Consider the following 5,745-nt stretch of genomic DNA (forward strand, 5'->3'; position numbering starts at 1 on the left):
CATTCAACAAATAAACATATTGAGCCTTGTGCCAGGTGGGGATAGCACTCAAACAGCACAGACACCATCTCTGGTTTCATGGAGTGGGCACTCTGAGTGGGGAGTCAGACATTAGAATCAAGAAGATAGTACCACGTGAGGAGTGTTATGATGGGGAATATGAGGAGCTATGGGAGCCTAGAGGAAGGGCACTGTGTCAGTCCATTTTGTGTCACTGTAAGGGAATACCTGAGGCTGGGTAGTTTATAAAGAAAAGAGGCTTCATTGGCTCATGTTTCTGCAGGCTGTACAGGAAGCATGGCACTGGCATCTACTCGGCTTCTGATGAGGACTCAGGGAGCTTCTGCTCATGGCAGAAGGTGAAGCGGGAGCAGCACATCATCACATGGTGAGAGAGGGAGCAAGACAGAGTGGGAGGTGCCAGGCTCCTTTTTCAACAACCAGATCTCATATGAACTCATTACTGTGGGAAGGGCACTGAGCCGTTTGTGGGGGATCCATCCTCACGACTCAAACATCTGCATGGCCTTTTGGTGCTGCCAGGCCCCACCTCCAACACTGGGGATTACATTTCAATATGAGATTTGGAAGGAACAAACATCAAACCATATCAGGCACAAAGCCAGGCATGGAGGGCTGGGGAGGACTTCCAGGGAAGGTGGCATCTGAGAATTAGTTAGGCAAAGAGATGTGAGAAGAGCATTCTAGACTGGAGAAAGCATGCATGGAGGGAGGGCTTCAGTAAGAGAAAATGCAGAGTGTGTTAAGGAAAAGCTAAAGGACTTACAGAAGACTGGGCCTGGGAGACATAGTGGGTAGAGAGAAAGGAGGACTGGAGAAAGCTAAGCAGAGGCCAGGTTGTGGGGCTGTTCTGAATATCTAGGGAGATAATGCATGTGGGAAATCCTTATAAACTGTGGAATGCTGTGCAAACATAAGGAGTTATGACAGCCAGCCTCCCAGAAGTGGCTCCAGTGAGCCTCACCTGCCAGTATTCAACCTTGTGTAGTCCCCTTCAATTCTGAACCAGGGCTAGTCCCATGGAATTGCTAGAATTTGCGGTGGGAGCAGAAGCTAGAATTTGAGGCTGGGTCATAGAACCTACCTTGGTCTCACAGACCCCTTACTCTGGGGAAGCTGAACTCCATGTGATGGGGTCACCCAAGCAATCCTGCAGAGAGGCGTATGTGAAAAGGAGCTGAGATCTCCCACCAATACCCAGTACCAGTTGGCTCCTATGATCACAGCTTTCAGATGCCCTCAGCCCCAGCTGACTGCTTGACTGCAACTTCGTGAGAGACATTGAGCCATAACCATCTGACCAAGCTGTTCTCTCAATTCCTGATTCACAAAAGCCATTAGAGATTGTCTTGGGGGAAAGATGCTTACCCCCAGAGCTGTGTACTGTGACAGGCCAGGCCACCCAGACATTCAACTTACTCATCCTTGACCCAAAAGCAAGAAGAAACTGACTAGTTTCTCAGACCCACACTCAAATTCCTCACTGAGAGAAAAGATGAATTCTGCAGCTCCTGGTGCAATCAGCTGTGGCTGTTGGAGATGTACCTCACTCCCAACACAAACATGGCTGCCACCCCTGTGGACGTGAAGAGAAGGGAGTTCTCAGAAAAGCAGAGTTCCTAGGCTGTGCCAATAGCCCTGAAGGGTCTATTACAGAAGCCAAGAACATGGAAAAACTTGGAACTTCTCTCCAATTTTCCAGAGCCATGCAGTAACACATAAAAACCTCCTCTCTTAGTTAAAGCTCCTCTGACTTGCAGGTAAGAAGACAATTTGCCCAGAACATTCTAGCTGTTAAGACAGGATGGCTCACTCATTTTTGCTTTTTGACTCTTAATTTAATGTCCCCAGTGAGCTAGCTGTGGAATGAAAAACTTCCACAATCCTGTTTTGAGGGCTTTCTGTGTTCCTGAGGATGTTTTAACATTAATAACATCAGCTTGTAGAAATGAACTTTGGTTCTAAGTCTAATAGGGCTGCCCCTCACCGAGTGCAGCAACCAAGGTCACCGCTGGAGGAGAACCCAATCCCCACAGCCCTTCTTGCTTGAGATTCCTGATGCAATGCATCTCCTGCTTCTGCAGAGTTTCTTACACTTCCTCTCTGAAAAACTGCCCGCCCCTTCCCTCCTCTTGATTATCATCCCAAAGCATTTACCAAGTGCCTGCTGTAGGTATACCCTGGGTGAGAGAAACAAACAAACAAACAAACAAACAAAAAACCTCACATTCTGCTTGCAGGAACTAAAAGGAAAAAAAAAACAAAACAAAACTCAGAGTTCTAAGGTCAATAACAAAAAGAGTCATGGACAGTGTACAGAAGTAGAAGAGATAGGGCACCAAAAGTCCATGGAGTACCAAAGCAGGGATGGAAGCTTTCTAAGCCTTCTGATTATCTCAGAGGCAACATAGGATTCTATTTAAGTATCATCCCTAATAGCTGGTCCCTCATTCATGCCCTCCCATGGCACGTGTTAAGGCACATGGGTCCCTCCACTGCTGTGACAATTCAAGGTCAATCTGCAGGGTATAAGGAGAACTTTGCCCCTCCAATCTACCTCTGTCAGCATCTCACAAGGTGAATAGGGAGAGACAGTTGCTTCACTAGTATTTCCAAGAGCAGACATTGTGGGGGACAACCATGGAGGTATGTGGCAGACTATATTTTCCAAAAATGGCTGCAGCAATATTTTCAGGCCCATATGCTCTTCCAGAACCTTGCCACTCCCCCATCAAGTGTAGAGTCTCTTTCTTTCCTCTCACCTTAAACTTGGGATGAGCTTTCAGTTGGCCTTGATGAAGAGACGGGGCTGAAAGTGACACTTTCTGACTGCTGAGGCTGGGTTAGAAAAGGCCTCCACCTGGACTTCTTTCATGGGACGCTTGGTCCCAGCCAAGATATTATGAAGAAGCTCAGGCCATATGAGAGGCCACGTGTAGGTGTTCTGGCCAATAGCTCCAGCTAAGGTCTCAGCCAATAGCATCAACCACCACACTCACGAGTTAACAGGCTTTCAGATGTCAGCTTCCAGGGTCAGGTCACCCCCAGCCTTTGAGTCTTCCAGCTGAGCCTCTAAGACAGTGTGGAGCTGAGGTTGCTTGTGCTCACTGTGTCCTGTTCAAATTCCCGACCTAACGAATCCATGAGCCTAATAAGGAATGCTTGTTGTGTTCCATTATGTCTTGGGGTAATTTGTTACACAGCAATAGGAACAAGGTACATAAGTTATTTTATTGAAGTTCAGGTGGATTTAAATAGAGCAATGGAATGGCAGTGTTTACAAAACTGTGCCATCCTTCCTCCCCTGTGTGCCTGGCATTCATAGTGGTATCCCAAAGGGATATCATTCTTTCTTTTTTTTTTTTGAGATGGAGTCTCACTCTGTCGCCCAGGCTGGAGTTCAGCAGCGCGATCTCGGCTCATTGCAACCTCCGCCTCCCTGGTTCAAGCGATTCTCCTGCCTCAGCCTCCTGAGTAGCTAGGATTACAGGCACGCATCACCACACCCGGCTAATTTTTGTACTTTTAGTAGAGACAGGGTTTCATCATGTTGGTCAGGCTGGTCTCGAACTCCTGACCCTGTGATCCGCCCACCTCGGCCTCCCAAAGTGCTGGGATTACAGGCGTGAGCCACCGGGCCCGGCCTCACTGAAGGGATATCATTCTTAAAGAAGCATAGTGCAGACAAGAATTTTAATCTTAATTCATGTTTCTTTCAAAAATTTAAGAGAGTCCAACTTAGGCCATAACAACTCATTAAAGTTTGCTGTTCTCTATTCTCAAGCACCCTAAAGCTCCTAAATCTGTTTCATCCTTCTGCTCTAACACCACTCTCTCATCTATGCTGTCTTTCCCCATCATCTTGGTTCCTTGAACTTTTTTCTGCAAATGCATTTCTACATAACACACTCCTTTTGAGGTGCACAGTCCTAGTATGCTCAGCAGCTTTGGGCACTCCTGTTATGCCATGATGGCCTTACAATAGATAATCAGCCCATATATATTTTTTCATTTGGTCTTTAAAGCTAGAGAAGGAAAAAAAGTGACCTAAGAAAAAACCGAAATCTAAATAGCCTTGTATCTATAAAAGGATTGAATTTATGAATTTTTAAAAAGCTACCACAAAGAAAACTCCAGGCTCACTGGTGAATTCTACCAAAATTTAAAGAGGGCCAGCATGGTGATTCATGCCTATAATCCCAGTAGTTTGGAAGGCTGAGGCAGGAGGATCACTTGAGGCCAGGATTGTGAGACCAGCCTGGGCTAAACATAACAAGACCTTGTCTTTACAAAAAAAAAAATTGTTTTTTTAATTAGCAGGGTGTAGTGGTATGTGTCTGCAGTTCTAGATACTTGAAAGGTTGAGGCTGGAGGACTGCTTAAGCCCAGGAGGCTGAGGCTGCAGTGAGCCACGAACATGCCACTGCACTCCAATCTGGGTGACAGAGCAAGACCCTGTCTCAAAAAAAAAAAAAAAAAAAAAAAGTAGGGAAGCAATAATGTGAATCTTACATAAACTCTTTCAAAAAATAGAGGAGAAGGGATTTCATTTTATGAGGCTAGTATATCCCCAACATCAAAACCTGACAGAGACATTAAAAAAAAAAATGCAGACTGATAGCTATCATGAACCTAGACACAAAATCCTTTTAAAAAAATTGGTATATCAGCTGGGTGCAGTGGCTCACACCTGTAATCCCAGCACTTCGGGAGGCCAAGGTGGGTGGATCACCTGAGGTCAGAGGTTCAATACCAGCCTGGCCAACATGGTGAAACCCCCCTCTCTACTAGAAATACAAAAAATTAGCCGGGCGTGGTGGCAGGTGCCTGTAATCCCAGCTACTCCGGAGGATGAGGCAGGAGAATCACTTGAACCCAGGAGGCGGAGGTTGCAGTGAGCCAAGATAGTGCCACTTCTCTCCAGCCTGGGCAACAAGAGCAAAACTCCGTCCCCCCGCCCACCACCACAAAATTGTATACTTTCAGGGATCATTCCATAGTTTGTTACTAGAGAAGTTTCTTTAGATGGGTAGAACACTGGAAACCACGAGGAGGAGGCGCAGCATTCTCTCTTGACCGTGAAGCCTGCTCTTCGTGTTGTTTCACTGCAACTGTCATTTGCCATTGATGATCGTTTTCTTCCTCTGGGAAAGTAAGAGGGAGAGGACACAGTTTGAGTGGTTCCCATTTTATTTAAAAAAAAAGAAAAGATTTTTTTTTTAAATTGGTAAATCAAATCTAACAATGTGTAAAAGGATAACATATTATGGCCAAGTGCAAGATTTATTTCACATGAAAAAGGTAACCAATGTACTTATTAGTTATCTATTGCCATATAAAGAAATCATCTTCAAAATTTAGCATCCTAAAGCAATAAACATTTATTATCTCACTGTTTCTGTGGGCAAGAAATCCAAGTGATATTTAACTGGGTTCTCCAGCACAGGGTCTGTCATGAGGCTGCCAAGTGTAAGCTGGGGTGGTGGTCTCGTCTGAAGACTTCACTGTGGGAAGGTCTGCTTCCAAGATCACTGCATCTTGCTGTTGGCAAGATCCAGTTCCTTGTGGCTGTTGGACTGAAGCCCTCAGTTCTTCTCTGGTTACTTCCCAAAGGCCTCCCTCAATTCCACGCCATGTGGACCTCTCCACAGTGCAGCTCACGACATGGCAGCTGACTCTCCTCAGAGCAAATGAGTAAAGGAAATCACACAAAATGGAAGCCAC

General features: G+C 45.7%; 1 non-coding gene across 1 annotated transcript; it reads left to right on the top strand.

Annotated features, from left to right (window-relative positions):
- Positions 1-4,991: 4,991 nt before the first annotated feature.
- Positions 4,992-5,203, top strand: LOC129034491 (small nucleolar RNA U3). Its single transcript, XR_008501953.1, has one exon. It is a non-coding gene; the product is annotated as a small nucleolar RNA U3 (small nucleolar RNA).
- The last annotated feature ends 542 nt before the right edge of the window (positions 5,204-5,745 follow it).

Source organism: Pongo pygmaeus, chromosome 2 (genome assembly GCF_028885625.2).
Source record: "Pongo pygmaeus isolate AG05252 chromosome 2, NHGRI_mPonPyg2-v2.0_pri, whole genome shotgun sequence".
Classification (NCBI taxonomy): Eukaryota; Metazoa; Chordata; class Mammalia; order Primates; family Hominidae; genus Pongo; species Pongo pygmaeus.